The following is a 9,545-nucleotide window of genomic DNA, read 5'->3' as shown; positions in this document are numbered from 1 at the left end:
CACAAGGAACTCCCACAGGCTGTTCCCTAGGCCATTCGCAACGCGCCTCTGAACTCAGTCGCGACACAGTGTTCATGCAACCCCAAGGAATGCTTATTTTGTACTAAATAGATTAACTCTGTACGAAATCAGCAACGAGATCATTTCAAACAATATTCCAGAATAGAATTGCGTACCAGACCACAAGTTATAAGAGTAACGTAATTTGAAATAAGATTAACTTGTCTCTATTATTTCCCCCGGAAAGGGACTGTGCTTACGAGGCTATTTAAGGTGAAATGACGACCTGAAACCTATCGTAAGAACAGCAGACGTCAGACAGATTCACTGGAACAATTCGAAGAAAGTGTAATCCACGAAGGAGCTTACTTACAAAACCATTGCGTATTGCTTCTCATTCTCGGAGGACTTAACGAAGAAACAGAGAAAACCCAAAGAATAGTAGCGCCTTTGGGCATGATTAGCAAGCACGAAAGCATTGCGAAGATGTTCATCCAGTGCTATGGTCATCCTGCCTCGGGCATGGATGTGTGTGATGTCCTTAGGTTAGTTAGGTTTAAGTACTTCTAAGTCTAGGGGACTGATGACCTAAGATGTTAAGTCCCATAGTGCTCAGAGCCATTTGAACCAATTTGCTATGGTCTCAATTCCATTTTATATTCCACACAGCGTACGTTCTTAGGAGGGCCAGGAAACATACCTTCCTTCTACACATGTCTTGCGAAAGAGGTCATGACTATAAAGTTAATGAGGTGACACGGAAGCTAACCAAAGTCGTTCGTCCCACGAAAAAATCCCGACTTGCTGAAAAATGGGGGGAATTGAGGATCGTACACGATGTACCCCTCGCTACACGCCACTGTTGATGCAGAGGGAACGATAAAATGTCATGACCGGTCAATGCCAACAACTTTCGTCTTGTCGTACGAAGAACGAGATCCCATGTCAAGATTTCTACCTCGCGTAAGGACAGTCGCTGCCGGACGTTGCAACGATATGAGGGACGTCGGCGTATCCGCGTCCTCATGTAGCTCCACACGCCACCGCTGCCACAAGATCACTTACGTCAGTGAGCGGCGCCGCGTAGCCAATTCGTCATCGCCTACAACGACTGCATCATCTTAGATAACGCTGCCGTCATTCACGTATCGCTGCGAGCGAACAAAACTATTAGTCAGAGCTGTGTATCAAATTTTATAGTGTACGGTACATTGAGAAGAGACTTCCGTTCTGCATCATATCAAGTTATTGACAGTCTGTATTAGTTACATTCTATGAGCACAATCATGTGGACGTGGATTGTTTTAGAGACAGAGTACAAGCTCAGACAAAACAACAGGCAGGCAAAGTATTTGTCTAAAATTATTTGCTGAAACGAAAATCAATACGTAGAGACAGGAATTTTCACAGCATTCCTCACAGAGTTTGATTATCTACAGTCGGGTGGTGCCATTTGTACTATTTTAAAGGATGATCTTTCTCAGCCACATTACTTGTTAGAGCACATGTTAGCCACACTGCCAGACATTACAACACTCTCAAGCCGAAATCTAGTCGATCATCGAGATATCTATTTGCATGTCTTTTATATGTAATGCAACACTTTTTTTGTCGTGCAATTTCAGTTGAAAAACTTCGGAGTTCGTTGTGTGGTACACCGTAGAATATTCAAGCTTCTTCCGCCAGAGTTTCATGAAGTTCCGATAGGTTGCGGCGATAAACGTATGCTTCGAAATGGCGTCTGTAATGGAGGTGATTTCCCGAAACAGAGCTGTCATTGAATTTGTTTTGGGGGAAAGCCAGAGCATAGCAGATATTCACAGGCTCTGGCACGATGTTTACAGAGACCTGTCAGTGAACAAAAGCACGGTGTGCCGTTGGGCGAGGGACCTGATATCATCAAAAATTTGCGTATATCTATCTGTTGGTACTCTCGTATAGCGGCCGGCCGTACACAGCTGTGTCTCATGCAACTTCGGACTCCAGCGTGTTTCTCGCCACAAACATGCAAACGAACTTATCCTTCTCCATGACAACGTATCACTTTACACACGTCCTCGCACCCCAGGGGAACTCACAAAACTACATTGGACTTATCTTATTCATGTACTCTACAGTCCGGATCTTCCACCTTCCATCTGTCTGTCCCAATGAAGGATGTGCTCTGCGGGAAGCGATACATGGATGATGGGGAGGTTAATCATGCAGCGAGACGTTGGCTAGGACGTCGACCAGTGCAGTGGTACCCTGCGGGCATGTGGGCCATCCCAGTGAAGTAGCGCAAGGTCATAGCATTCTACGGAGAGTATGCTGAAAATGGGGTTTTGTAGCCCAAAGACTGGAGAACTGTGTGGTGGATTGGAATCCAGAATGAAACCAACCTACTTCCAGAAAAAAAAGTGTTGCATTACTTACAGAACATCTCTTATAGTATATTTCAAAGTATAAATGTCAGTGCGGCATATCTGTAACGACACAGGAGACAAAGGGAGATTAGGCTACTGACTTGCTGGGGTCTCAGCCCCGCGCCTCCAGCACACGAGTCCAGCGCTTTGGGCAAGACGCCCCCTCTCTTCGTCTCTGTTACGCACCGTCAAGCTGACGTCTTGTTTGAAATTTGCGTCTTCCATTTCTGTAACACTTTTTGGAAGCTGTGCAACCGTCTACCGCTTTCCTTGAAATCACTGTAACCTACGTCGCGCGCAATTTCATGTGCGTAACGTAGTAGGTAACTGTCAAACACATCATGTAAATTGTATCGAGCATTGCAAAGCGGAGAAACCAGTTTTCGCAACAAGTGCGCCTTGTCCTCTCGCGAATATTAGTAGTTTTTCTTATGCACTAGATGAGCATATTGCTACGGACGTATTCAAAATATGATCGAAATTTTTTTTTAATATGCTGGCGGATAATCTATGTAAATAATTATATTCAGTACCCTCTCCTTGGACAACGATTGTCCTCGACTATGTTTCGCAGAAGACAGGATTTTCGGTTCCCTGTCCGACAAGGATGATGAACTACATGGCTCGACACGTGTTTAAGTACCTCTTTCACTTGTTAAGCATGTATTGTCGTCAATGTACTCTTTGGTCGCACCGTCGACTGTATACGACAGCACACATTCCACAGACTCGTCTTTCAAAAACGCTAAGATTTCATCTCTTACGTGTGTCTCATTCTGTGAAATTCCTTAGGTTCCTTATGTGAAGTTCGGCAACTTGTTGTACATATAACGCTATATTTGCTTTTGTTTATCGTTGCCATTGCTTTGTGTCGATATCACTAGCAGTGTAGCACTGCTGTGAATTACTCGGCTACTAAGCAGTTCAACTAAGCTCCGTAGCCTCATGCTATGGTCGCCATTGAATACCTCCAGTCCCGCCCCCTCGTTGCCATTAGCAGCCAATATGGAGGTTGCGTCGTAGACACTATGTGAGGCGTCAAATGCTGTAAACATCAGTGGCCTTTTGCGACCTCGCACTCTAAGGGTTCCATGTTAGCAAAAATTTAAAAAAAGGAAGTGATGAAAATGTGCTGTATTACCCGACCATGGTGTCAGAGTGAGCTTGCAGGAGTGAGGGGGGGGGGGGGTACATTTGCATGGAATTAAAAAATTTCAGATATGTGCAAACAGGATTCACGCACTGAGGGTTCCATACAAGTTTAATTACGTATACATATAGTTAATCTAGCCAGTAAATCGATAATTTCGACGGTTTCTGCCTGTTATTGACACCGGTATTGGTAGGGTACCAAAATGTATGAAATAAATGTCCTTACTTCTTTATTGCATTGACGCAGAAGCCTCAATGTCTCTTGGATGCCCTTTATCGATCCTTCGATGTTTCTTATCTTTGCTTGCCTTAGAGCGACCTAGTGTCACTCCTCGTTAATTAATGCCGGTTTGTGTTTACTTAATTTTGAATTGGCCATTTGAATTAATATTTTGGGAGCGCAGTGTAGCACTAAGGCAACCTCATTGTATACCACCTTGTGCCCAGGTCTAGTACCTTAATTTTCAGTGGCACGAGTTAGATCCACTACCGGTTTTACTGATGTGCTCCCTTTAAAATCTTGTCTTGTATAAGTTTGCATCATGTGTGTCTGGGAACACAGAGATGAACTTTAGTGATACTTCAGTGCTAGTCAGTTAATGGAATCTTCATTTTGGCTTGGCTTCCACTGAAGAGTTTGAGTGGAGCGTAGTGTGTTTGATTTGTTATTTGTTTAAGTACTCTAAGTTTGTTTATTTGATGGAGAGAAAGACATTTAAAGACTGTTGGTATTAACTCCCCTAGTTGCTGGGTATTGCTAATTCGTTCCAAATGGCCTACTACTTATTCAATGGCAGGCCTGTTGATTAGTTGGTTACTGTGAGTACAAATTCACGCTGTTTATTTGTTGCCGAAATTGTTAAAGTGTCTGTGTCGTGATTCAATCACTAGCTACGTGTTTGAGCTAAAATGATATAAACCTTACATTGCCTGCATAAAATTTGTTGCCAGCAGAAACCATTAAGAGAACTAAGTTTTGTCACTGCTCTACTGAGAACAATATTTCATGTAGTTAAATTTTGTCTTAAAATGTGTATTTCTCTGATGTAATAAACGAGTGATACAAAAAAGAAGGAAAGGGGCCTGGTCCTACTTATTGTGTCCGATTTGTAACACGTATCATATACCACACAAATGTTGACTAGATATGTCTACCGGTTTCTAAGGAAAAGCGAAAGGAGAGACAGATGGACGGACGGACAGAGTGTCACTCTGATATCAAATGACATTTTTTTTTCCACTGAGATATTTAAAAAATTAACAATTGTCGGGATTTTCTTTAGTTTCACCGTAAAAAACAGACTTTCGCCAAATAGTTCTAGGTTGAAAGGAAGTACCCTATAAGTGTCCCAAGAGTGAATTTGCGAATATCAAAATATATGACATAAGCGGCCGTATCTTTTGACTGCACTGACGTGGATGGTTCAAATGGTTCTGAGCACTATGCGACTTAACATCTGAGGTCATCAGTCCCCTAAAATTTAGAACTACTTAAAGCTAGCTAACCTAAAGACATCACACACATCCATGCCCGAGGCAGGATTCGAACCTGCGACCGTAGCGGTCGCGCGGTTCCAGACTGAAGCGCCAAGACCCGCTCGGCCACATCGGCCGGCGCTGACATGGAATCATCAAGTTTTTGCACTGGGAAGGTATCTTATATCTTAGTACGTGGCATTAATTTCAACTTGATGCGTCTACCCGTTCAAGAGAGAGAGTTTTTAACAGTCGGGGAGACAGACAGACAGACAAACAAAAGAGTGGTCTTGAGATTCAGAACGCTAAAAATGGAAAAACCTACGTCCCATTTAGTTGTCCTTTTTAGTTTAGTTTCCAGCATACATACACGTAATGTACCTTGTGTCTCAGCAAACAATATATATAATTTAATGGTTTAATGAATAATTCTGGTGTTCGTGAACAAAAACCTGCGAAAATATTCCAATCGGAGGAAATTCTGTTTAATAGAAAACACAACTGAAGTGGCCAGAGCCTACATAACAAGAGCAGTGTTCATGCCAGCACTCCTCGCTCTTTAGACGTTGAATGCAGTCATCTGTTGATGGAATGTTGTACTTTTCAGAGCAGTGTGGACAGCTATAAGGCTGTGCTTTTTCTGTCGACATATTTAAGTTTTGCTTCCTTTTCCTTTTGTTTCCTTGATCGGAATCAAACAGTTTCCTCTTTGGTTTATTTTTCTTTTCTCTTAAATGAGGTCACACTTGCTTCTTGAATGGAGTCCCAGATACTATTTCTGGCTTCTTCCCTTTCTTCTGTATTTTCTAACAATCTTTTCATCTAGGCAAAGAAATTATTTCTCTTCAGGAAACAAAGGTACTTAGTCTTCGTCGTGGTTCATTTGTAGACAATTGTGAATTTTGGCTGAGAGATCCAGCTTCAGCTGTGGATGATTCAGTACGCCAACGTGAGGCCACAAGTGACGCTGAGATGTTAACGCCAATCATATACATTATTCTTTAGTGGCCAACATGTATAAACTGGTTTTCGCAGACTACCTGCAACAACGATGTCAGCTAGTTACGAAGTCCATCAAACTCCAACAACAAGGATGGACATACAAAACCCGGCCAGTGTGGCCGAGTGGTACTAGGCGGTTCAGTCTGGAACCACGCAACCGCTACGGTCGCAGGTTCGAATCGTGCCTCGGGAATGGATTTGTGTGAAGTCCTTAGGTTAGTTAGGTTTAAGTAGTTCTAAGTTTTAGGGGCCTGACGACCTCAGATGTTAAGTCGCATAGTGCTCAGAGCCATGGACATACAAAAACATGGTTAAAAGTGTCACTCTGGTTTATAGGAGTCAAAGGTAGGACATCTTTCAGTGTGAATACGTTGCATTTGATTTGGTGATCGCCACTAATCTTGAACACTTTCGTTGCTTTCGTCATTGTGGCCGTCGTTTGATAAGCAGTTCCAAATACTGCGCAGTTTCACATGAAATAACTATTGTTGTTGTGGTCTTCAGTCCTGAGACTTGTTTGATGCAGCTCTCCACGCTACTCTATCCTATGCAAGCTTCTTCATCTCCCAGTACCTACTGCAGCCTACATCCCTCTGAATCTACTTAGTGTATTCATCTCTTGGTCTCCCTCTACTATTTTTTACCCTCCACGCTGCCCTCTAATACTAAATTGTTGATCCCTTGATGCCCGCATCTCGTGGTCGTGCGGTAGCGTTCTCGCTTCCCACTCCCGGGTTCCCGGGTTCGATTCCCGGCGGGGTCAGGGATTTTCTCTGCCTCGTGATGGATGGGTGTTGTGTGCTGTCCTTAGGTTAGTTAGGTTTAAGTAAGTTCTAAGTTCTAGGGGACTGATGACCATAGATGTTAAGTCCCATAGTGCTCAGAGCCATTTGATCCCTTGATGCCTCAGAACATGTCCTACCAACCGATCCCTTCTTTTAGTCAAGTTGTGCCACAAACTCCTCTTCCCCCCAATCATATTCAGTACCTCCTCGTTAGTTATGTGATCTACCCATCTAATCTTCAGCACTCTTCTGTAGCACCACATTTCGAAAGCTTCTATTCTCTTCTTGTACGAACTACTTATCTTCCATGTTTCACTTCCATACATGGCTACACTCCATACGTATACGTTCAGAAACGACTTACTGACACTTTAATCTGTACTCAATGTTAACAAATTTTTCTTCTTCAGAAACGCTTTCCTTGCCATTACCAGTCTACTTTTTATATCCTCTCTAATTCGACCATCATCAGTTATTTTGCTCCCCAAATAGCAAAACTCCTTTACTAATTTAAGTGTCTCATTTCCTAATCTAATTCCCGCAGCATCACCCGACTTAATTTGACTACATTCCATTATCCTCATTTTGCTTTTGTTGATGTTCATCTTGTATCCTCCTTTCAAGACACTGTCCATGCCGTTCAGCTGCTCTTCCAAGTCCTTTGCTGTCTGTGACAGAATTACAATGTCATCAGCGAACCTTAAAGTTTTTATTTCTTCTCCATGGATTTTAAGACCTACTCCGAATTTTTCTTTTGTTTCCTTTACTGTTTGCTCAATATACAGATTGAACAACATCGGGGAGAGGCTACAACCCTGTCTCACTCCCTTCCCAACCACTGCTTCCCTTTCATGTCCCTCGACTGTTATAACTGCCATCTGGTTTCTGTACAAATTGTAAATAGCCCTTCGCTCTCTCTATTTTACCCCTGTCGCCTTCAGAATTTGAAAGAGAGTATTCCAGTCAACATTGTCAATAGCTTTCTCTACAAATGCTAGATACATAGGTTTGCCTTTTCTTAATCTAGCTTCTAAAATAAGTCGTAGGGGCAGTATTGCCTCACGTGTTCCAATATTTCTACGGAATCCAAACTGATCTTTCATAAGGTCAGCTTCTACCAGTTTTTCCATTCGTCTGTAAGGAATTCGCCTTAGTATTTTGTAGCCGTGACTTATTTATCTGACTGTTCGGTAATATTCACATCTGTCAACGCCTGCTTTCTTTGGGATTGGAATTATTATATTCTTTTTGAAGTCTGAGGGTATTTCGCCTGTCTCACACATCTTGCTCACAAGATGGTAGAGTTTTGATAGGGCTGGCTCTCCCGAGGTTATCAGTAGTTCTATGGAATGTTGTCTGCTCCGGTGGCCTTGTTTCGACTCAGGTCTTCCAGTGCTCTCTCAAACTCTTCACGCAGTATCGTATCTCACATTTCATCTTCATCTACATCCTCTTCCATTTCCATAATATTGTCCTAAAGTACATCGCCCTTGTATGGACCCTCTATATACTCCTTCCACCTTTTTGCTTTCCCTTCTTTGCTTAGAACTGGGTTTCCATTGGAGCTCTTGATATTCATGCAAGTGGTTCTCTTTTCTCCAAAGGTCTCTTTCATTTTCCTGTAGGCAGTATCTATCTTACCCCTAGTGAGGTAAGCCTCTACATCCTTACATTTGTCCACTAGCCATGCCTGCTTAGCCATTTTGCACATCCTGTCGATATCATTTTTGAGACGTTAGTATTTCTTTTTGCCTGATTCATTTACTGCATTTTTATATTTTCTCCTTTCGTCAATTAAATTCAATATTTCTTCTGTCACCCAAGGATTTCTCCTAGCCCTCGTCTTTTTACCTACTTGATCCTCTGCTGCCTTCACTACTTCATCCCTCAAAGCTACCCATTCTTCTTCTACTGTATTTGTTTCCCCGAATCTTGTCAATTGTTCCCTTATACTCTCCCTGAAACTCTGTACAACCTCTGGTTTAGTCAGTTTATCCAGGTTCCACCTCCTTAAATTGCCACCTTTTTGCAGTTTCTTGAGTTTTAATCTACAGTTCATAACCAATAGATTGTGGTCAGAGTCCACATCTGCCCATGGAAATGTCTTACCATTGAAAACCTGGTTCCGAAATCTCTGTCTTACCATTATATAATCTGATACCTTCTAGTATCTCCAGGCTTCTTCCATGTATACAACCTTCTTTTATGATTCTGGAACCAAGTGTTAGCTATGATTAAGTTATGCTCTGTGCAAAATTCCACCAGGCGGCTTTCTCTTTAATTTCTTATGCCCAGTCCATATTCACCTACTATGTTTCCTTCTCTCCCTTTTCCTACTGTCGAATTCCAGTCACCCATGACGATTAAATTTTCGTCTCCCTTCACTACTTGGATAATTTCTTTTATCTCATCATACATTTCTTCAATTTCTTCGTCATCTGCAGAGCTAGTCGGCATATAAACTTGTGCTACTGTAGTAGGCGTGGGCTTTGTGTCTATCTTGGCCACAATAATGCGTTCACTATGCTGTTTGCAGTAGCTTACCCGCACTCCAATTTTTTTATTCATTATTAAACCTACTCCAGCATTACCCCTATTTGATTTTGTATTTATAACCCTGTATTCACCTGACCAGAAGTCTTGTTCCTCCTGCCACCGAACTTCACTAATTCCCACTATATCCAACTTTAACCTATCCATTACCCTTTTTAAATTTTCTAACCTA

Source organism: Schistocerca cancellata, unplaced genomic scaffold (assembly GCF_023864275.1).
Source record: "Schistocerca cancellata isolate TAMUIC-IGC-003103 unplaced genomic scaffold, iqSchCanc2.1 HiC_scaffold_1096, whole genome shotgun sequence".
NCBI classification, from domain to species: domain Eukaryota; kingdom Metazoa; phylum Arthropoda; class Insecta; order Orthoptera; family Acrididae; genus Schistocerca; species Schistocerca cancellata.
The sequence above is the reverse complement of the archived record's forward strand: the minus strand, read 5'-3'. Positions refer to the sequence as shown.